At 35.6% G+C, this 25,385-nt stretch overlaps 1 protein-coding gene and 1 pseudogene across 8 annotated transcripts in view; both read left to right on the forward strand.

Annotated features, from left to right (window-relative positions):
- The window catches only part of ARL15 (ARF like GTPase 15), a 513,713-nt gene that overhangs the window by 414,787 nt on the left and 73,541 nt on the right, over positions 1–25,385 (forward strand). The gene's annotated exons all lie outside the window — the stretch shown is intronic.
- Positions 15,769–16,274, forward strand: LOC138166826 (uncharacterized; annotated as a pseudogene).

A 25,385-nucleotide genomic window follows, 5' to 3' on the forward strand; every position in this document is an offset into this window, starting at 1 on the left:
ATCCCTCGTTAATGAATCTCTCTTGCTTTGACTGGTACTAATGACAGATAAGCAGTCTATTGCTAGCACATACTAGAATCCCTTATACCTTTGTAGGAATTGCCAAGTCGTGCACCCTTCTTTTATAGTCTTTAAAGAACAAGAGTTACTTCCATACCACAATTAGGCACTGGATTGAGATTTTAGTTTAGAATTTTTCAAAGCAGAACATTAGAACATTGTAAATTTTAAAATAAGCATAAAGGCATGCTTATTATAAATCGAGTTGAAAAAGTTCACTTTAAGAGGTAGCCTAGTGTAATTAATGGAAAGAATACTAGACTGAATCATTTCAAGTAGGTTATCATTTCATCTTTGCCACTAAATTTCTGTAAGCTTGAACAACTCAGCTCACCACCATTTCATCAAAGTCCTTCTTAAAATAAGGCGCCTTTAATTGACAATGCTCCACACATAGTCCAGAAAGCTTAGAGTAGGTAAAATTATTATCGCCTTTCTTGTTCTAAGCTTCTTTTAGTGCACCTAATATTTCATTAGCGGACGTATTCACATCACACTGTAAAATCAAATGAAATCTGAATGTTTTTGTGTGAGTTACTCTCATCATATATTCTCATTTCTGTACTTGTAAAATTGATTTAAATGCACAGCTTCTGACTTTGTCCAGTTGAATCATTAAATTGAATCCATTAAAAAATTTTTATTTATTTTATTTTTAAGTCCAATTTAAAAAAAAACAATTTGAGGTCCTTTCAAGATCTTGATCCTGCTCTTTAGCATATTATCTGTCTCTCGACTTCATGTCCTCCACAGATTTGTTTAAGCATATTGACCAGGACAAGACCAAGGACAGAACATTGTGACATACCAAGAACCATCCCTTTCCATTTAAGATCATTTCATTAATAACACTCCTTGTATAGCATAATTAATTATGCACCATAGAATGTTAGAAGTAGAGAGGTTCTTTGAGATTAATCTTCCAACCGCTGCATTTTGCAGATGACAAAACTGATGCTCAGCAATGTCAGAAGCCATGTCCAAAGTCACATTGTAGCCAGTGGCAGATTGGAATATAAATCCGTTAAACCATACTGTCCCTCTGTTGTCTACCAACCCTTCTCCATTTTGTTCATAAGAAGACTAAATGCCTTTGCTGGAATTTCTTTGAAATACTTCCTTTAGAGCAGTTTTCTGATCTTCCAGGCTAATAACTCTATTAGGTTACTCTCCAAATTAGGTTACTCTGGTGTGATATGTTCATAGGGAACCTATGCTGGTTCCTAATGATCATTGTTTTCCCTCATAAGTATTCATTTATAATCTGATAATTTCTAAAATTTTGATCTATGACTCAGAGTTGACCATTCTTTCCTGATATATATTTTGTGCATACACACACAGACACACATGCATCTATGTATAAACATTTATGAATTCATATTAACTTCTTAGCTTTTAATTTTATATCATGATAAAGTATAACTTTACTAATTACTTAGAAGTGTTTGTCTTGGTTTGAAACTTTATCATCTTAATGAAAAGTAGAATAAACAGTTTTTGAAGTAGTTTATTCAAATACTTTTATTTAGACAAATCTAAACTAAATTTCTTAAGAGAATTAATTTCAAGATATAAAAAATAATTAAATTACAAACATTTACTTGATTCTGGAAACTTGATCATTTTCAAAGTATTTTTTCACATACTAAAATTTATAGATAAAAATTGAAGATCTTTGCACTTCAGACTGATAATATAGAGTACTTTTATAGAGTAACAATAATGTATTCAGAACGTGAACATTTCATAAGAACCTTATTACTATTAGTTTTGTAATCTTTTTAAACAATAGTTTGTGTCTTGCTTTAGTAGCTTTGGAATTATCAGAATATTGCATTTGCTATTAAAATTTGGACATAGTTACGCTCAGACTTTGATTGCTAGCCATATCCCTTAAACCCTGCTTATTTTCAGTTTTAGATTAATAATTCCCTAGTGGAATATTTTGTGGAGGAGTGGAAGTGTTTACCATTTAACCTTAGATTTATATTGGTCTTTTTTTGGAATATCCAATTAGATTGTAGTATTAGGGAAATTTTTAAAAAGTTTTTAACAATATTTTTATCTTGATTTAGCAAAATTGGAAATAATGTTTTATGAAAATTTTGCCATTTGACCACAACATAGAAGAGTAACTAGAAATAACTGTTACATATATTGTCATTTTATTTTAATCCCTAAAAAAAAACCTGTAACAGAACTATTTTTTACCTTTAATTAATTTTTTAAGTTACTAACTGCCTGCTAAAATTTCCAAAAGCAACATCCAGTTCATAATGTTCCTATATTTATTTTCTGGACCATTTGTTCTGTTCAACTGTGCTTGCAAGTGACCATCACTCGGACATCACTGTCATTTTCATCACCAGCAAATAATATTTATTTACTGCCCACAGGCTCTCTCTACAGCTGTTTTCCCAAGTAACAGAATCCCACAAACCAGATGAATATGGCAAAATAAAACATTTCTATCTGCAGAAATTTTGCCTCAGATATCTTTGGACAACTACAGATACGGCAGTTAGAAGAAAAATAGGTCATATAAACCATCAAAGAAACCAATCACAGTAGAAAACAACATGAACTTCTAGTTAATTTCTACTTTTATTCCCTCTTCTCTATATTAGAGCTTCACCCCCTTACCAAATTTCCGGGAGGTGTTCTTACTTAAGTATGAGAAATAATGTCCTTATTACATATTGTGCTATAAAGAGCAAGTTTTCAGTTAGATAGGCCAAAGGGTAAATCCTTTCATCCATAATGAAGTCAAATCTGTGTTGATTGAAATTTGTGTCAGCCTTGATAATCAGAAGGAATATAATCATTTATGTAAGCTTGACAATTTTCAAAATATTTTCAGATACTTGGAACCTGAAACCAAACCTATAACAATAATATTTATATTATTAACAACAACAACTAAAATAGTTATATGGTACTTAGTATGGGCCAGGGAGGGATGGTGCTAAGCATTTTACAATTATTATCTCATTTTATCCTTGCAACGACTATAGGAGATAGGTCCTAATGTGATCCTCTTTTTGCAGATGAGGAAATAGGGACAAACAGGTTAAATAACTTCCTAGCATCCCAGACCTAGTAAGTACCTGAGGCAGAATTTGAACTCTGGTCTTCCTGACTCCAGGCCCTAAGCTCTATCCACTATATCACCTACTGGCCTAAGTAGATAACATGCCTACAAATAGGTAAAGTGGACTTGCCCCATTTTGAACGTGAAAAAATTGTGGATCAGAAAGATTTAATGACTTGTCTGTAGTCTTACAGCTAAAACATGGCAGAGCCAGAATTAAAATCTTCTGGTGCTCTCTTTACTTTGTCACTCTGCCTTGATCAAATAATTTTGAATACTATATAACAGAGGCACTATTTCTTTGATATTATTTAAATCACTATCATCAAATTAATCCCAAGGGCATTAGAAAGTACAGAAAAAGCCAATATAAAGTACAGTATTAAGTTGATAGATAATTCTTAAACTTTCTGGAAAAGTTGCCTTAATAGATGACTATTGTTATTTCTGATAAACAGTGAATTTTTTTTAATTTAATAAAGTGCCCATGCAAGGGTTATTTTCAAAACAAAAATTGCATTACATCAGCAAGAATTCAATTACCGTGTCTTCCACGTCTGGCCCCTCTGCATCCCACACTAGCTGTAGATTTGCCAAAAAAGGCATAAGGAAATTTGGTACTGTATTCATTAGAAATAGCGTGTGAGTGTACTGAATATTAAATTTAACATATTATCCAACTTAAGTAACAGATCTATTTTTAACACTCCATATTGTGTATGTGTGTGTGTGAATGTGTTTCAAGAAATATTTGCATGTACTTGAATCATAGAATTATAAGAAGAAAGTTCCAGGGGAATAGATGCTAAATATTATTAATATGGAGAGGTCATTCATAATTTCTAAATATTTTTGTAGTTCTTTAGGTTCTTTTGTTGTCTAATTGGAAAACTGGTAAAATACTATCATTTTCCAGATAAAGTTCTTGGCAATTACTCCCCTTGAGCCCCATAGGACAGTCCACAGCTCCATGAAAACATGAGTCAAATACATTACAAATTTCCCAAGGAGAATCAACATATTTTCCAGCTGTTTGGATAGTCTGTCTAAAATCTGACCAAAGCTCTCATCTCTTAGTATTGTTCTGGACTTTTATACTTTGACTTTGATTTGTCCAATGTTTTAATTTCCATTCTGAGCCAATAGTTGAAGTCTTCACTTTTCTTCTTGAGGCTTTTAACTCTTATCACATATGAAAAAAATTCATTAGGTTAAAAAAATAATTTCTTTTGGTATTTTTTTTTGCCAGCCCAAAAATTCCTGCTCAGTATTATCAAGCTTTTTTTTTTTCTCCCCAGATACTTTCTCTATTATTTATAGAATTGAACTGTCTCCCAAATATAACATCAAAAAGCCTTAAACTTGTTTTGATTGATTAGTTTCAAGTTTTCTATTTTAAATGTCACTTGGCGCAAGCCAAAATCCTTTAATTTATTCAGAAGGAATGCATTTGTGATCATTCCAATTAATCCCTTGTCTGTTTTGTCTGGCATGTGCATGAACCTAGTTATCATAACTTTAAAGTTTGGCAAGCTGAATAGTAAACTGCCCAAGGTGGTATGGAAAACTTTCAGGGCCCAATTAACAAAAGTCAACTTGTCCTCTGGCCTATCTACACAAAATCATCTGCTGCTCCAAGTTGTCTAACTGTTAATAACTTGCAATGACTATTTCAGGGCATGAAGGTAAGGCTCAGCATCTGTGTCAATAATAATGAATTCCAAGAGTGGAGCCTTAAACATAAGGGAACAGATACAATGTGCTTCTTCCTGCCTCCACCCCCACTTTTTTCTTTTTCATTTAAAAAAAAATTGCTGCAAGAGGAAAAACCAAAACCAAAACAATCCATAGTTACCCCAAGGCTTCGATAAAATTTTAGTCAAGTCATTTTATTCTGAAATGTTTTCCAGAATAAGTTGTTGCGCATATTATACACATGTTTTCTCCATCTATCTAAATGATACTAAGTAACTAGAATAATATACATTTACCAAAAAGAAAAAATCATTTCTTCAAGGAAGGAAGAATTCAGATCAATTGGAATTCTCTGTTTAATAAAGCCGTGGTTTCTATTTCCTTGTCATTTTCTGTCTGCCTTTGTTTCTTTTATCCTCTGCTCTCTTTCCTCTACTTTATCTAAAGATGGAAGTTTCCCCCAGGTGCCATGACTGCCAAACTCGCCAATATTTTTTTCCTTCAGGTTGTTAACATCCGATACCTCATGATACAGAACTGAATGTGATATATTAGAAATGAGCATCTTGTCCCTTCACCTCCTTCTGAGGGGGGATAATGCATGCATGAAATTAAATTGTAGACTAAATTATGCCTGTATCCATATTTTGATTGTAAGATATCATACATGATTTTCATTGAGGTTTACTCACTTAGTAAATGGGAAGATTACTATAATTTATAGCATTTTTTAACTCTCTGATCAAACGTATTTAGAAATGGAAAACATCTTAAAGTATGAATTATTATTTTCCATAAAGTACTTCAATTATTTCAAAGGTTTTCTTAGCTAAAATGCTGACAGGAGAAAAAAAAATCTTGTACTTATTTTTATTTGGAATATTTTAGTCTTTTGAGGGAAATTTAATAGGCCAATAAATTCAAAATACTGTGCTATTCAAACATCTCTACCATATTTCTAACTTCCCAGAGGATCAATACTCTATTTCATATTACATAATAAGTAGAGAGAGCAGCATGGAATGGGCACTGGATTTCAAGTTAAGAGGACATGGGTTCAGGTCCTGCTTCGGTCACTTTTGTGATTTTGGGCAAGGTGCTTAACTTCTTGGGCCTCAGTTTCCTCCTGTGGAAAGTAAGGGAATTAGACTAGCCTCAAAGTATCCCTTCCACTTCTCAATCGTAAAACCTTTAATGTTATTGACAATACCTTTAATTTAATATAAACTTGAAATTCATATAGTAAAAGAGGTTAAGAAAATTAGAAACAGGAGTAAACCTTCCCTTCTTAGTAATTCTATTTACCAAAATAAACACATAAATTAATTAATGTTGCTCATTGTAAAATCAGCATTTTGTTCCTGGCAATATGTACTGAAATTATTGTTGTCACATGTTTTTAATTTTCAAAAATCCATCTTTCTAAGATAGACATGGAAAGAAAAAGTAACTGCTCAGAACACCACATTAACAAGGAAAGTAGTTGAAGTTCTGCCATGAATAGTTACAAAAAAAAAATGTATGATACTATTTGGCCTCATCTTACTATCTGGGGAATTCAAATTGTTGAATACCTAATAGAGCTTTTCTAAGTATTTTAGCTTTAAAAAAATATGCTGTGGTAGACAAAGCATGCCTGTTATGTAAACATACAGTTACTAAAGATACTGGGACACTAGCAAGTATTTAAATAGCTATAAAATGTACTCAGTTAACAAGGAAGTTTTTTGTTATTGTTTTTTTTTAATGCCATCTATCAAAAAACTGTGCAAAGTTTTGTGAGACAAGTAGGGTCTCACATTTAATAAAATATTTCATGACATAAACTAGTATATAAGTTTGTGATGCCTAAGGTCCTTCTGTCTCTAGGAGTCCCTGATTTGATCATGCACAGTTCTGTGTTTATACTTTTATAATGTCTTCCGTTTCTAATTCCAGGTAGATAACTATACTTACCCAAATAATGTTTTTCAAAATTATATCATACTATCTAAAAGAAAAAATATATATTTTTAACCCTGGATCTTTACAAATGAAGAGAAAAATTCAATTAATCAATTGCTAAGTTAGTCTTGTCTGCTAGGCATTGTACAAAAGACAAAAATGAAATACTTCCCGCTCTTGTGGCTTATATTGTTTCCAAAGTGTACAAGATATCCATGATACAATGTAATTGGAGGAGGAAGAACATAACCTGGCTGGGCTGGGTGATGGGAATGGGGGCAAGGAAGGCATCACAGGGGATGAAGATGAAAAAGATTCTAAGAAGCACAGATGAGGAGGGTATCCATGGGAGGTGGGATGCACAGTTTCTGAAAATGCACCGTGGGTGATGGTGAAATACTGACTTGAGAGGAAAAAGGTAATCTCAGTAGCCTGAAACATAGTGTGCATGAAGCACACTAACATGAAATGATGCTAGAAAGCTAAGTGGGAGCTACATTTTCAAAGGTCTCATAGGTCTCACTGAAGAGTTTGTATTTTTCATAGAGCTCCAGCAAAATTCTTGGCAATTCTTAAGCAGAAATGGGTTCAAATGAACATTGAACATACTCTAGTAGGCACTTCAGGCAATACAATAAGGCATAGATTTGAGCCCGAAGGAGAGTGGGCAGTAAATGTAAAACTCCAATTTTATGTTTGCATAGTGCTTTACTGTGCAATAGAGCCTAGACAATAATCCAGTTTTCTCAATCTGGATACGATTCCCTTCTCACTATGACACACTGCCTTTATGCATCTTTGTCTCTCTCTTATCTTTTCTATAGTAGGTTACATTCAGAAATGCTAAAGAATATGTTGAAATTTTCAGATTTTACCCATTTTTTTCACAGCACTATTTTCAAAAGGAATTCACCTCCAGTCCTCATGAATAGGAACTTTAAGGGAGGAGGGAGGGCAAAAGCATCTTCAGATAATTGTGTAAAAAGTAATAGCCAAAAAAAAGGAGGGGAGATTTACATAATGTTATATATTTAAAAGGAATAGCAAGTTGTACATAGATTTGCAGTTTCATGTACAATCATCTTTTTTATTATTCTGTGTTATGGAAATGTTTGTTTTAATCCATAAATTTAAAATAAAATAAAAAGTAATAGCCTCATTCTGTGTTGCTACAGACGGTAAGAAAAGAACTCATAGGTGGAGGAATTGACAGTACTACTATTTGTTTTTCTAGTCAAATCCATCTGTAGTTTACTGTGTTCAGTTCTGGGAGGCATGTTTGAAGAAAGACCTCCTATGAGTGATGGCAGCTAGAATGGTGAGGAGGCTAGAAACAATGTCATTTGTTCAGCTTGGAGGAGAAAACACGTAGGAGAGATATCACAGCCATCTTCATGTGTTTGAAGGGCTGTCGTGTAGAAAAGGGATGAAGTTTGAATACAGACTGAAGCATGCTATTTTTCACTTTCATTTTTTTCTTTTATTCAAGTCTTCTCATACAAAATGACTAGTATGGAAATGTTTTACATAATTGCACATGCATGACCTTGTATCTGCTTGTTTAATGTCTCAGGGAAGGGGGAGAGAGAAGGGATAGAATTTGGAACTCAAAACTTTAAATAAAAATGTTTTTAAAATTTGAAAAAGAAAAGGAATTAAGCTTATCATGCCTGTTGGCCCCATGAGGCAGAGAACTAGGACCTTTGCATGGTATTTGCATTGACTGGTTTCAGTTTGATAGAAGGAATAACTTCTTAGTAATTAAAGCTGTCCAAATGTTGCTTTGGGCTTCAGTAATTTCCCTTCTCTGGACTACTTTCAAGCTAAGGTAGGATGACCCCATGAAAAGAATACAGCAGAGGGAATGCCTAGCCAGGAATAGGTGAGAATAAATGATGTGTACCAGTGCTTGTACCAGTGAGATCATGTGATTCTGTGAATATAGGGAGGTAGATTTTACAGAACCATAGACTGTTCAGATAGAAAAACTTGAAGTACCCAGAGGAGAACAACAATCCTTTCTCTTTTTTTAATAACAAATTTATTTTTATTTATTATTTATTATATATAATGTGCATATTATATATAATGCATATTATTTATATATTTATAATTTAGTTTTCACTATTCACTTCCATAGGATTTTTTTTTTGCTTCTTGGAGGGCAATTGGGGTTAAGTGACTTGCCCAAGGTCACACGGCTAGTGTGTGTGTGTGTGTGTGTGTGTGTGTTTTAAGTGTCTGAGTCCGGATTTGAACTCAGGTCCTTCTGACTCCAGGGCCAGTGCTCTACTCACTGTGCCACCTAGCCACCCCCTTCCATAAAATTTTGAGATTTAAATTTTCTCCCCTTCCCCCTCCTGAAGACAGTGTGCAATCTGATATAGGCTCTACTTATACATTCATATTAAACATATTTTCACATTTACTCATGATATAAAGAAGAATTAGAACTAATGGGAAGAATCATGAGAAAGAAGAAACAAAACAAAATGACAGAAGAAAAGGAGAATAAATAGTATGCTTCCATCTGCATTCAGACTCAAAATTTCTTTCTCTGGATATGAAAAGCATTTTCCATCATGAGTCTTTTGGAGTTGTCTAAGTATCAAAGTCAATCATCACACAATATTGCTTTTACTGTGTACAGTGTTCTGCTGGTTCTGCTTACTTCACTCAGCATCAGTTCATATAAATCCACTTTTTTCTCAAGTTCACTTGCTCATCATTTCTTATAGCAAAATAGTATTCCATTACATTCATATACTGCAAATTGTTCAGCCATTCCCCAATTGACATCCTCTCAGTTTCCACCACAAAAAGAGTTGGTATAAATATTTTTTTACATGTGGGTCCTTTTCCTGTTTTTATGATCTCTTTGGAATTCAGACCTGGGTCAAAGGGTATGCACATTTTTATAGCACTTTGGGTATAGTTCCAAATTGCTCTCCAGAATGGTTGGATCAATTCACAAGTCCACCAACAATGTTTTGGTGTTCCAATTTTTCCACATGTCCAATATTTATTATTTTTCTGTTTTGTCATGTTAGCCAAACTGATAGTTGTGATGTGGTAGCTCAGAGTTGTTTTGATTTGCATTTCTCTAATCAATAGTGATTTAGAGCATTTTTCATATGACTGTAGATAACTTTAATCTCTTCCTCTGAAAAACTGCCTACTCATATCCTTTCACCGTTTATCAATTGGGGAATGACCTGTATTCTTATAAATTCAACTCAGTTCTCTTTACATTTTAGAAATGAAACCTTTATCTGAGATTCTCCCTGTAAAAATTCTTTCCCAGCTTTCTGCTTTCCTCCTAATCTTGGTTGCATTGGCTTTGATTGTGCAAAAACTTTTCAATTTAATGTAATCAAAGTCATCCATTTTGCATTTCATAACGTTCTCTATCTCTTCTTTGGTCATAATTCTTCCCTTCTCCTTAGGTCTGACAGGTAAGCTATTCCTTGCTCTCCTAGTTTGCTTATAGTAAGAGTCTTTATATCTAAATTATGCTCCCAACTTGTCTTTACCTTGGTATAAGATGTAAGATGTTGATCTATGTCTAGTTTCTGCCATGCTATTTTCCAGTTTTCCAGCAATTTTTGCTAAATAGTGACTTCTTATCCCAGAAGCTGGAGTCTTTGGATTTATCAAGTAGTAAATTACTCTACTCATTGACTATTGTGTCATGTGTACCTAACCTATTCCACTGATCTACCACTCTATTTTTTAGCTAGTACCAAGTAATTTTTATGATTGCTGCTTTATAATACAATTTAAGATTTGGTAGAGCCAGGCCACTTCCCCTTGCATTTTTTTTCATTATTTCCATTGATATTCTGGACCTTTTGTTCTTCCAGATGAATTTTGTTATTGTTTTTTCTAGCTCTATAAAAGAATTTTTTGGTATTTTGATTGGTATGGCACTGAATAAATAGTTTAATTTAGGTAGAATTGTCATATTTATTATATTAACTTGGTCCACCCATGAGCAATTGTTATCTTTCTGGTTATTTAAATCTGACTTTGTGTGAAAAGTGTTTCATAATTGTGTTCATATACTTCTTGGGTTTGTTTTGACATGTAGACTCTCAAATATTTTATAATGTCTACAGTAACTTAAAATGAAATTTCTATCTCTTGCTGTTGGACGTTGTTAGTAATATATTAAAATGTCAATGATTTATGTGTATTTTATAACCTACAGCTTTGCTAAAGTTTATTTCAAGTAATTTTTTTACTTAATTGTCTAGGATTCTCTAAGTATACCATCAAATCATCTTCAAAGAGTGATAGCTTTGTTTCTTCTTTGCCTATTCTAATTCCTTCAATTTCTTTTTCTTCTCCTATTGCTAAAGCTAACATTTCTAGTACATTATTGAATAACAGTCGTGATAATGGACATCTCTGTTTCAACCCTGATCTTAATAGAAATGCTTCTAGCTTATCTCCATTATATATAATGCTTACTGATGGTTTTAGATAGATAATAATCCTTTCTTCAGCAGTTAACAAATGGATTATCCAGTCTTTACTTGAAGACCTCTATAGAGAATTAATCTGAGAATGACCTGGAAGAAACTAAGAGTGTCTGGGCATTTGGGGTGGGGGGATGTAGCAGCAAGCACCCCAAGCATCCTCAGGGTTTGCTGCCAACACAGGTTCTTGGATCTGCTTTGATAAAGGAAAGCAACTCAAAATGGGTTAACAAGCTTACTTTAATCAGTCAGACATATATCATTTACCTTGTTCAGGGGAAAAAGGTCAGCACCCTGAACTTCAAAATATACAGGCAGAATTATCAAGACAGAAACAGATCAAGTAGACAGCTTTCCAAACTGTCCAGCCATTACATCCATACCAAATCAACATCTGGGTTTCAACATCTGGGTTTTTCAAAGCCGGGGGGCTCTGGACAACGGCTTCCCAGAATCCATATCAAATCACAGAACACTTCTCAAAGTGAGCCCCCAAACAAAGCTACACATCAGGGCTTATATAGCCTTCTTCTGGCTCAGAGAATGTAACAACCTTCTGGACCCACTGGCCAATCAAGAAGTATCTACTGAAAAACAAGTCTCCCACCCCAGGCTCCAGGTGCACTTCAGCCTAGGGGCAGGGAAGATCTTTAAAATTTACATTCCCGTTACAGGGGAGAAACAGAGGGAGGGAATGTCTGCCTAATTGGCTTCTTGCAAAACATTACAAAAGGGGATAAAAATGTGTTAGCATTCAATCCATTAGGTTACAAGTGGTTTTATTGTATTTCAAAGAAGACTGTTCATTCACAACATGTAGGCAAAAAGAATTGACCTGTATTTAATAGAAATATTGAAAGGAGTTTCCCAAATTGGAACTTGTATTTTCAGCATATGATAAGTGAGCAGTGGATCTAATCCTATTACAAAGACTTGACCCATCACTTAGCCTTATTTCTAGAAGTTTAAATTCAGTAGCTCAGCAGCTTATCTGATCAACAGTTGATCACCAGGATCAAAACTGTTACACAAAGCCCTGACCAATGAAAGTTCTATCCAGGGCAGCAGAGTACATTTCTTTCCCTCCATCACCTCAGTCACTCTACTTATCTGTCTGCCTCCCTGCTCAACTGTCTCCTAATCCCATATGTGCACATTTAGGCACTCCTGTTTTCTCCACACTCCCCAATATATGTACCCAGTTTAATTTATTTCCTTAGGAAGATAATTCCCAAATATGTATATCTAGCACTAATCATCTTTGATTAGCAGTTGCCTGCTGGGCATCTCCATCTCAGATGACCTTACAGAGTCAATAGATCAGAAGCAGAACTCATTATCTTTTTCCTTAAAACTCCTCCTCCTCCAATCTATACTGCTTATATCAAGGCAACTACAGTCTTCCTAGTTCTCCAGTATCATAACCTTAATGCCATCCTTGATTCTGCCTTGTCCCTCTCCCACCATATCCAGACAATTGGCAAATCTTGGCAATTCTGTCCTTATCTCTTACATCCATTTTCTTCTCTCTACCCTCATTTGGGCTATTGTCACTATCCTTAAAATATTTAATAGCCTCTTAATTGTTCCTTCTACTTCCAATCTCTTTTTTTCTGCAATCTGTCCTCCAGTCACCAAAACAGTGTTCCTAAGGCAAGAATATATCCACTTTACCTTCTTACACAAAACCCTTCAGTGACTTATTACTGCCTTTAGGGTCCAATATAAACTCTTTAGCCTGCTGTTTAAGGTGCTTCTCTATCTGGCCTAGTTCATATGACTTCTCTTCCTGCCTTCAGTTTTGCTGCAGAACTTCTAACTATGGTTCACACCTAGCATGTCATCTTTTGTCTCCAGAGATTTGTACAGTCTTTCTCCTGTCCCCAAAGCCTAGGAATTCACTCTAGGAAAGGCAGCCTTTCCTTTCCAATGCCTTCTTTTCCTTCAGTTGGAGCTCATGTGCTATTGCCTCCATGAAGCCTTCTCTTCAGAGATTATTGTACCTCTTATCAAATGACAGGCCTATTTGTATATAGGTTTCTATCCCTTGGCACAAGATCTGTAACTTCCTTGTTTTTGTCCTATAGCCTCAATGCTTTGCACATAGTAAGTAGGTACTCAATGAATTTTTGTTGGGTTGAATCGAATATACAGAGAGGAAAATGGGCATTCCTCCATGACTTTAACCCGCTCATGGGATATGGAATGTGAGATGTCATGGGCTGAGATTAAAGCCCATCAAAAAAAGTGGAACATATTTTCCTATCGTTTCACCCCATATTAAGGCAATTTTGTTATGTAGGTGATACCTTGCCTTGTCGATGGCACTTAGAATCTTGATAACTTTGATTTTCAAATATCCTTTGACAGTATTTCTATTACAGATGAGCTTCTCCTCTGATCCCCCTAGTTCTTTTTGTAGCTCTCTGGCTTTTGTTTCTTATTACAATGTTAATGTCTTTGAAAGTTTTAGTTTTCCAAGGTGACAGTATTATGGAATTTTGAATTGTTCCAGGGTTGGAATGTGGATCACATTTAGAAATATGTTTTTCATTGTTGTTTTCATATAGGAGTATAAATCTTTTGCTAAATATCATCTGACTTAATTGTATAACCTGTATACTATTATCGTTACAAAGTTAACAACTAAACTATTGGTTTGCTTGGAAAATGGTTCAATCTCGCAGCTTCTTTTCCCCTATTTCAAAAACCATATTACTATTTTAATCATTGTTGAGCAATTGATTTGGAATGAATATTATGTTTCTCTTGGAGCTTAAAAAATTTCCCTTTTTAGCTCAGCTGTTTAAAAGCATTTTAATAGTTCAATTCAATATGGACTTATTATGGGTCTACTATATAAAAGATATTTGATACTCAGGATAAAGAGACAGAACAAAACAATCTGTGACCTCCAGGGGCTTCTGTTGTGTTGCTGTTGTAAAATACCAACATATTATTGTTGTAATTCCTCTGTGGAGTACCACATAAATTATTATGGACACATATAAGCCCTGTCGAAGAAAATCAATGGGTGTTATATTTTTAGGTTAACTTTTTAAAAGTTAGAGAAGATAGAATATCTTTGGGTTTGGCATTATGATGTAATTAATTAGATAGCCTTAATGGAGGAATTCAGGTATAGTTGAAAGAGTATTGGGCTCAGGAATTAAGAGACTGGGTTCCATTCCTGGATGTGGTATTTACTAGTTATGTGATACTGATCCAGTCACTTAGCCACTCAGGGCTTCTGTGCACTCATCTAGAAGCAATAGCTAGAGATGTTTGCATTACATATCTCAAAGAGTTCCTTTGAGGAAAACTCTATCTAAATTTCAAACCCTTATACAGATGTGAATAATCATGTACAATTTGTCTACCAGTGCCAGAGTTTTTTACCTTAATATGATAGGTAAAATAATTCACTTTTTATCAGATCAGAGTCCGTAGACTTGAAGCTGGAAGGGACCAGCCTGGCAGTCATATAGTTGGACACCCTTATTTATAGATGGGGAAGTCTGAGATCCAGAAAGGTTTGCCAGAAGTCCCACAGGTGGTGGCAGACCTGGAACCGGAATCTAGGTCATTCAACTCTCACTTTTTCTGTTCTGACTCAAGATGATAGAAAGTCTTATGTAATGAACGCATTTTATATCCACCAAACCTTTACTAACATAACCCACTAAGCTAAAGAATTTGGTCTAAGGCAACTTTATTTTATAAATAATATAATGTTATTAATTTCCAGTGTAAAAAAAGACCTTGTTTATCAGCTTTGTTTAGAACGTACACTACCTCTAGATCTGAATCCTAATGGCACTGTAATAATGAGGCACCTGAGCAGCCAGGTGGCACAGTGGGTAGAGTCCAGGACTGGAATTAAGAAGACTCATTTTCCTTAATTCATATCTGGCCCCAGACACTTACTGTGTAACCTTGGGCAAGTAACTTAACCCTGTTTGTCTCAGTTTCCTCATCTGTAAAATGAGCTGGAGAAGGAAATGGCAAACTACTCCAGTATCTTTTGCTAAGAAAATCCCAAATGTGGTCACAAAGAATCAGACACAACTGAACGATAGCAATGAGGTTGCTGCATAATTCACAACAATTAACATTTTCAATATACAAATAAAGGGACTAAAATTCAGAAATTACTTTATGAACTGACCCTAAAAAACTTTTTTGTTTTACCTTTCTGAGAATATTTTTAAATTTCTTTATGTTTTAGGAGCATAGGGTTATAGAAGTAAAGCTGGAAGGGACTGTGGAGGCCAGCTAGTATACATTTCCCTTACTTTACAGATGAAGACACTGAGCCCTTCCCCTCTCTGCCTCCTCTGCTCTGCCAGCAGCTCTTCAGCTTGGCCCCTCACCCCCTGAGAATGTACGCCTGCACCAAGTCCATCTCTACTGCTGCCCTTGTGAGCAGCAGTTCTCAGCTGCTGAGTAGACCGTTATCTGCAGTGGTGCTAAAACAGCCAGAGTTTCGGACAGATGAGAACCTCGGCATTTTGGCAGAATCAGGTCCCTTGACCTCTCTTGTCCCCAGATGTGGATTCCAAATTAGTCTCATCTCAAGGGACATTGACACAGCAGCCAAGTTTATTGGGTCTGGGTCTGCCACTGTGGGGGTGGCTGGCTCTGGAGCTGGGGTTGGGACTGTGTTTGGAAGTCTCATCATAAATTATGCCAGGAACCCCACCCTGAAGCAGAAGCTTTTTTTTCTACACCATCCGAGGCTTTGCCCTGTCTGAGTCCATGGGGCTCTTTTGCCTGATGGTGGCCTTCCTCATCCTCTTCACCATGTGATGGAGCCATTTCTATCCACCTACATTTCTAAATGTTCTTCTTTATCCTCCTGATCCTTCCATGTCTCTTCTAGCCTGTGTATACCTCCACCTCCCATCTTACCAGGCAGCTCTGGGGAAATCCATGGGCTCAGGGTTTGACAGAGGGAAGACAAATAAATACTATATTAATAAGCTGAAAAAAAAAAGAAACAGTCCCAAAGAGGATAAATGACTTGCCCAGGGTCATGCAGGTAAACCATCTCTGACCAGGATTTGAACCCAGGTCCTCTGACCTAAATCCTTTGCTCTTTTCACTGCATCCCTCCATAAAAGCTATGTGAATTTTTAAAACATGTTTTGATGTCTATTTCTGAAAAATCTTACTCTTTTGTGTATGGCATTTTGAAACCTTGCAACACTGTCCTTGAAGTAAGTCAGAAACTTAAATGAGGTAAAATATTAGTAAGTATAAAAAGGAACCTGGCAAGTTATTAATAAAATATTTGATTCTACTTGTATTAAAGAAACAATTTCAAGAACTGCTGATAATGAGTGGTCCCTTTATTGTATGTGAACTTAGATTCAATCAGTAAGGACTACATTACCAAATAATTGTTCTGCTGCCCCTGAGGTAACCCAACCCCTTGATCATCTGTCTTTTGTCCTTTAGTTGTACTGTTCAGATCCCAAGAACTTGGTCATAAGGACTCCCAAAGTCTTTGGGCTAAAATGAAATTTGAGGGTCATTATCCATTAAGGAAGAAAGGGACAAAACATTGAAGCATCAAGTAAAATTTCCTCTCCATTTATTAAAGGAACAAATGCTATAGTCTTCAAAGATCTTTGGATAATTTTTCATTGCTTTTAAAAATTGTGATGGTATCAGAGAGACCTAGACCTAATCTTCACACAGCATATTGAAGTCTGATTTGGGGGGAAATGAGAATTGGGGGAGAAAGTTGTCAAGGAGTGATCAGAAGCTTATTCAGCAGCCAAATATTAATGCTGGAAAAGAAAACATAATTAATTGCCATATTATGCAGTGGCCAGTATTACTTAAGATAATATATTGAGACTGGTAGCATATAGGTGGTGGCATATCCTTTGATTTTTATTTAAGCCACAGATGCCTCTCCTAGTATCTCAGAATCCTTTTAATGTGTTAACTGGTAGATAAGTAAGCAACATGATTTTTCTGGAAGTGGGGAGGGGAAAATCTCATAGAATTTGGTAATTTTCCAACAATCTACAAATTTACAACTATCATTTCATGAAGACATATCATCATCATTTATGCCATAAGTGCCCCTCAGGGTTTTGTCTTGAGCCGTCTTCCTTTCTCCCTACTTCACTTGGTGATCTCATCAGCTCTCATGGATTTAACTACAGTCTCTATGTTGAGGATTCTCAGATCTACCTATCCTACTGCAAACTCTCTGCTGACCTCCAATCTCACATCTCCAGCTGCTTTTCAGACATCTCCAGCTGAATGTCCTGTAGATATTTTAAACTCAGTATGTCCAAAATAATTTATCTTTCCCTCTATTCTCTTCCGCTCCTCCTTCCTTCCCTATTAGTGTAGAGGGCAGCATCATTTCCCCAGTCCCTCAGACTCATAACCTAGGAGATATCCTCGATTACTCAGCATCTCTCACCCCTCATATCCAAGCTATTGCTAATGCCTGTCGATTTCACCTTTGCAATATCTCTCCTTTGCACCCTGTTTTCTCTTCTGATACTGCTACCACCCTAGTGCAGGGTTATTGCAATAACATGCTGGTAGGACTGCCTGCCTCATTTCTCTCCCCACTTCAATCCATCCTCCATTTGGCCACTACAGTGATTTTCCTAAAGTGCTGGTCTAATCATGTCACCCTTCTTCCCCTTCCCAAACTAAGTAATATCCAGTGGCTCCCTATTGCCTCCAGAAGCAAATACAAAATACTCCCTTGACATTCAAAGCCTTCATAACCCAGCCTCCTCCTCCCTTTCCAATTTTCTTCTATCTTCCTCCCTAACAAGCACTCTTTGATCAGTGACATTAGCTTCCGGACTGTTCCACAGATATGCTCCTTCTCTTGGCTTCAGGGTATTCTCTCTGGCTGTCCTCCATGCCTGGAGTACTGCTTCTTGGGAACTTTCCCCATGTCCCCTTAATTCTAATGCCTTCCCTCAGATGATTATTTCCTATTTATATGTACATAGCTTGCTTTGTATATATTTGTTTGCATGTTGCTCCCTCATTAGAAGTAAACTCCTTGAGGCCAGGAACTATCCTTTGCCTCTTTTTGTATCCACTGTACTTTCCTTAGTGCCTGGGACTTTGTAGGCATTTAATAAATGTTGATTGATTGACTGATAGTGAAGGCAAACAAATAGGAATACTTCATCTTAGTCAAGACTTTATTGTATATACAGTGAACCCATGGTACATAATGTTGAAATAAGTGACCAGGGCAAAACATCTTTATTAATAAGGAGGCCACAAGCAATAAACATTTAGTTGTGGTCTATGATTGATTATTTAGATTATGTTTTATATATCAATACTACAAGTATAAATATATCTGTGTATCTAAGAAATCTTAATCAATAGCAGTTTTTTACAAATTCCTTGTGCCTTTGAAATTTTCATTCTTTGTCTAACAACAAGATTCTTATATAACCACTTTATAAAGAAATGATTTTCCTATTTTCTACTGAAAAAACAGGTTTAGAGATTATTTCCCCATCACTTCCCAAACTTAGTACACACTGGATTCCTTTTCTGCAAACATTATTTCTGTTTTTATTGTAAAACCACAATGCAGTTTTTCATTTGATTATTTTGTCATTTGATTCCTAATAATAAAAGATGCCAAAATCTATTAGAAAAGTTGCTTTGCAGAAAATTTTTTATTCTATTTTGATTTATCTCAGTTTTTAAGTGGTTTAAAAATACCAAAAAATGATGTGGGAAAAGCCTGTAAGCATTTCTCCATGGCTGTAAAAAAAAAAAAAAAGAAAAGAAAATTGAAAGTATTTATTCCTAACTCAGAATGAAAGAATTAAACTTGATAGCAATAGGTTTGCCATATTCATTGTCAGAAGGCAATCTGCTTAAAAATACGTCATGTGGTATAAACTAAAGGTATTCATTTAAACTGAGCAGAACTGTTTCTTCCTGTACCCTTTGACATATAGAAGGACTATACTAATGTAGACAATAGAGATCAGTCCCTCAGGGATACTTTTATTTCAATACTTGGATAAATCTGTGATTTCATCCATGTGGGTATTCCCACCACCAATGTAAAATACTGTATATATAGTTCTTTTCCTGGCTTTCCCATAAATGTTCCACAGAAGATCTACCCATTGGAAGATTTCCTCTAGTTTTTTAAAAAATCGCCAAACATTTAAGAGGCTTTTTTTTTAAGTTGAAATAGAGATTTGTATTTATGTGCAAGAACTTTGATTCTTATTCATGGAGACTGTGACTTCCTCATTCTAAGCTGACCATCAAATGCAATGACCCTTTTGTTGTACACACGAAACAGAAAGGGAAAATATGAAGCCAAGTTAATGAACTTCTCCCAGCCATGATCCAAAATTCTGTGTTATCACTTTCAGGATCTCCCCATACATTTGCCCCCAAGATAATGGGGTCACATGAGCACACTCAGACCCATACAATGTACAAATGAACTGTAGGCATATAATTTGATGGACAGGAAAATAACCTACAATTAAATTCTGCATAAGTATTTGATTTTTATATTAAATTATATGCACCTTCTATTCTACAGTAAAAGAAGGCATCCTTTTCTTTTGCCTAAGGAAGAAAAAATAGTCCGGGTGAGAGGTGATAAGTGCTTGAACAAGGGTAGTGACTGTGTGAGTGGAGAAGAGATGCATAGGAAAAATATTGGAAGGGTAGGAATGAGGAAGGTTTAGCAACGAATTGGATGTGTAGAATGAGAGAGAATGAGCAGTCAAGGATATTAAACCCAAGTTGAAAGTTTAAGTGACTGTGAAGATGGTGGAGCTCTTGGTGGTGATAAAAAAGTTCAAAAGAAGAGAGGGTTTAGGGGAAAAAATAATGAGTTCTGTTTTGGACATGTTGAGTTTGAAATATATGGGTTATTTATTTTGAGATGTTCAGCAGGTGTTTAGTGATGTGGAACTGGAGCTCATGTGAGAAAATAAGGCTGGATAGATAGATCTGGGAATGATAATTCCCAGAGATGATCATTGAATTCATGAGAGCTTATGAGCTTAACAAGTGAGAAAATATAGAGCAGGAGTTCTTATTCTGACTCTCATCATCCCCATAGGTGTTCCTGGATAGATTTCAGTCCTTATACTTGAATGGGCTTGAAAAAAAAGTGATCTTCATGTTTGCTGACCTTTAGCTTCCTTTGTAATTCCATGTATTTTAATATGTATTCTAGCAAGAAAAATTTATTTGTAAGCACATACATAATAAAGAAGCATGTTTTATGATGAAAATAATTGTTAAGAACAAACCTCCAATTTTATACTTTTAAGATATTGTTATGAATGGAATACTCATAATTTTATTATAAAATACATAGGTCTCCTTTCTACTAGGTAGTTGCTAAAGTAATGTCTTTATTTTTTCTTTACCAAATAAAAAAAAGATCCACATCATTGATTCTTATTTACTCCTATTGAAAATGTATATTCTTAAAAACAGATTACTTCACTAGAGCACATATTTTACTTACATTGAAATTGCTAATAAATTGTTATTTCTTATAATAGCCAAGGCAGGACAATTTCTTAAAATAATCTAATAATCAAAACATTCTTTTCATACCTCCTTACTGTAAAATTTGTTTTGTAATAAAGCTTGTAATAATGGTTTTAAAAAAATGACTTCACCAGCAGGATTGGGAGATGCTTCCTGTAGAAAGTGAGGTTTTAACTGAAACTTGAAGGCAGGCCAAGAAGTAAAGGAGGAAGAGGTAAGAATGAAGAACATTCTCAATATGGGGATAGCCAGAAAAAAACAAATGCCATGAAATGAGATGTAGTGGCTTGTTAAGGGAATCGGCAAGAAGGTTAGTGTTACTGGATTGCAGAGTAGGGGCGAAAGGGGCTAGGTTATGATGGGCTTTAAATACAAAACAGATGATTTTTTATTTTATACTGGAGTTGATAAGGAACCACTAGAATATATTAAAGGGGTAACATGGTTAGATTAGTGCTTTCAGAAAATCACTTTGTCGATCAAATGAAGGATAGATTAGAGCAGGAAGAGACTTGTGCAGGAGACCCACCAGTGGGCTATTGCAATAGCTTAGGCTTGAGGAAATGAAGGCCTGTACCAGAGTGGTGGAAGTATCAGAAGAGAAGGGGGTAGGCACGATGAACAGGTGGACTTCAGAAAATCCCGGAAAGACTTATATGAACCGATGCTGAATGAAGTGAGCAGAACCAGAAGAACATTGTTCACAGAAACCTGACTAGTTTTGATAGACTTAACCCTTCTCAGAAATGCAAGAACCTAAAACAATCCCAAAGGACTCATGATGGTAAATGCCATCCACACCCAGAGAAAGAACTATAGTCGGAATGCAGAGCGAAGCAGATTCTTTTCATTTTTGTTTGGTTTTTTCTTTCTCATGGTCTCTCCCATTTGTTATAATTCTTCTATGCAACATGACTAATATGAAAATGTTTAATAGGAATGTATGTGTAGAGCCATGCCATATTGCATGCTGTCTTGGGGAGGGAGGGAAAAAGGAAGAAGGGGGAGAAAATTTAAAACTTATGGAAGTGAATGTTGAAAACTAAAAATAAATTAATTTTTTTAAAAAGGGGTGGGCATAATTGGGTGGAATTGAAAGGCCCCAGTAACCAACTGGATGTGTCAGGGTGGTGTGTGAGACATAGTAAGGAGTAAAAATGACACTTTACTTGCAGTCTAGGAGACTGGGAAGATGCTGGTGCTCTCAATAGTAACAGAGGAGTTTGGAGAAGGTGAGGAGGCCTAGGAAGAATGATAAAGTTCATTTTGGACATGTTGAGTTTAGCATGTCTACTAGACAGTTTTAGATGTCTGGAAAACATTTGGTGCTGATAGATGGGAGGTCAGCAGAGAGGTGAGGACTGGTTAAATGGATTTGAGGATCATTGATATAGATGTTATAATTAAGTCTGTGAGAATCAGTGAGTTCACCAAATGAAAAGAAAAAATAGTTTCTATAGTTTCACTATCAAATTAAGTTTAAACTTTCAGTCTCTTTGTAATTTCTTCATTACTCTTATTTGATTACATTCTGGATCACTCTTCTCTATTTATAGAGTTTATTTCAGTGGATCTATGACCTTTTCATTGTAGATTCTCCAACTGTGAATATTGCAAACTATCCATATCGTTTTTTCATCCTATATTACTCTTGTCCACAGCCTACTATAAATCCTTCAAAGGGTATCCACTTGTTCTACTGAGGGGCCTTCCTTCACATCTTTTGACATATGTATACCAATGCAGCATATGAGTTCATCAATTTGTTATTCCTTGTTTTCACTAATTGACCAAGGTACCTTCTTTTTATCATCCATCTTTCCAATGATATCCTTTATGCCACGTACATTGCACAATTTGATGGTAATAGGCTCAAACATAAAGTATGCTTCCATTTCCTTTTGGATTACCTTCAACTGGAACTTTTTGGAGTCTCTGGTATTATATGATTCTTAGCTACAATGCATCACCGGAAGAATATTGGTATTAAAAAGGCATGCCTTAGCTTCTTGGAGAAGTTTAGGCTCAATGGAAATGTAACATTTTCAAAGGCAATTTAGACTTCTCTTTTTCTCCTTGTTGTGGGCTTAGTTTTTTTGTGCATCTACAGAGACTAAGACACATGTACTGATAGATGAGCATTGTTTTCCTTCCAAATGAATGTCATAGTCTAGATAATAAGTATTCATATACTTGGTTTTGTACTACATAGATATTAACCTGAATTCTTGCATGGTTGTGGCTGTCATTTAGGGAGACTTTTCACTTTTCTTGGGCTTGAAGGCAGTCAACACAAGGTCGTCTCACAAACAGAATCATCTAGACTATTTTGCCGATTGTAAGTGTTGACTTCTATTTGGACTCTCATGTGGGCATCCTTCATGATAGTAGCAAAAACTTTTAATTAGAATATGTCTCTCTCTTTTATGTATGCCTCACTTGATATAAGTAACCAGAATGTTGTTGCAAAAAATTATTTCTCCGGGCGTCCAGGTAGCACAGCGAGTAAGAGCACCAGCCCCAGTGTCAGGATGATCTGGGGATCGAATCCGGGCTAGACACTTAACACCCACCCAGAAAGACCTGGCCCTGTAACCTTGAGCAAGTTACTTAACCCCAATTGCTTAGGGGCGACCAGGTGGCTCAGTGAGTAAGAGCACTAGCCCCAGTGTCAGGATGACCTGGGGATCGAATCTGGGCTCAGATCCTTAGCACCACACCCAGAAATAACTGGCTGTGTAACCTTGAGCAAGTTACTTAACCCCAATTGCTTAAAAAAAATTTTTTTTCCCTTGTTAAACCTTTTAAGGACCATGCATGGAACTAGAAAAAAAAACCGTTGAGGAGAACTGAATAAAATACTTTGTTATAATGAAGAACATTTTTTTTTACTGCTTTGTGTGCCTTTCATTCAGTGTGGTTATTGTAAACATGTAGTGTGCCATATAAGATAAGCAAACATGCTTGTTCTCTTCTCTTTTATTCATCTAGGATGCCCTTGAAATCCATGTGAATTATTGTCATATAAATTTTATGGACATGAGACAGTAGGCATATGGGTTGATAGTTACTGATATTTTCTCAGTAGCTTTTTTTGGAGGGGTAGTATAGTTTTTTTATCTCTTCCATCTTTCAAATATCTCAAGAATCACCCTTCACTGACCCCACAATTGTGCCACAAACCCACCCCTCAGAGCACAAAAGTCTCCTGTTTATGCTATATTTAGACTAGCTTCTCATTTCATGTCATTACTCTTTAGTACCATTTCTATTCCTTCATGAAACACATCATGGATTGCAATGATGAGTCTAAATGTGGAGGTATTGCCATCACTGGTGCAGAAAATAGTCTGTTATATAAATCTTTACAGATTTTCCCCCCTCCATTTTACATCCATTACCCATCTACTTTCATCTTTATATGTTCTCAGGATGATCTGACTTATGTGGGTCCTTTGTCTGCCTTGCTGGAAATTTGTTTTTCCTTTCACTGCTTCTCATTATTCTATGAGACAACACTTCTTAAAATCATTTGCTGCCTTCCTGCATAAGATTTTATAAATGTGTTTATGTTTTAAACCAGTTTTTGCCTTGGCTGCTCCATGTCTCTCCTTGGCAAAGAGATTCAGTATTTGCTGGATGATAGTTTCTAGGTCCCTTTGGCTTCCCTTTTGTGGTGATTGCTTTATATATGTTAATTGTTCCTATCATTTAGGAAATTATTATAGTCTCTACTTAATGGGTGGATCAAAGGTAAGTATTTTTTGACTAAGTAATGACTGGATGGCAATATTAAAGATCATTTGTATTAAGAAAAAAAATGCCAGCTAGCAAATAATTTTTTTTTTGCCTTTTGGAGGGCAATTGGGGTTAAGTGACTTGCCCAAGGTCACCTGGGTAGTTTTTTTTGTGTGTGTGGGTATTAAGTGTCTGAGGCCGGAACAGAACTCAGGTCCTCCTGACTCCAGGGCTGGTGCTCTTACTCGCTGTGCCACCTGGCCTCCCCAAGAAATAACAATTTTAAGAAATGTCTCTCTTTATAATGACTTAGAGAGTTAGCATTAGAATTAGAAAAGATTACAATCAATGGTATATTAGAGGATAGACTAAAAATAAAAAGATATGATATATAACTGAGGCAACTCCAACCGGATCCGCTGAGTTGTTCTTTCATGTCATGACTTTTACACATATTGGCTGCTTAACTTTCAACAAAACCTTAAGCCTTCAGTGACTAAGTTACTGGTTTGCTGCTGTTTTATGAATGGACCTTCCTTACTAGATATTTTCCATACTAATAAAACAGGTCTAGATGGAAAATTTTTATACACATGCATATAACTATATACCCACACACATATATATATGAATGTACACACATGCATACACACATACCTACATGCCTTCAATACTTATATTTATACATATACTGCATACATGCCCACATGTATGTAAATGCACACAATACACACATACATGCACACACATACATGCAATCTATATTTCCACTTAGTAATGGGATCAAATTTTCTGGCTCTAGCAGTTTCTAGGCTCTTTTGGTCTTT

The sequence above is a fragment of the Petaurus breviceps genome, unplaced genomic scaffold (assembly GCF_028583685.1).
Source record: "Petaurus breviceps papuanus isolate PSGF00001 unplaced genomic scaffold, PetGlider_PUasm1.0 226, whole genome shotgun sequence".
Taxonomy (NCBI): domain Eukaryota; kingdom Metazoa; phylum Chordata; class Mammalia; order Diprotodontia; family Petauridae; genus Petaurus; species Petaurus breviceps.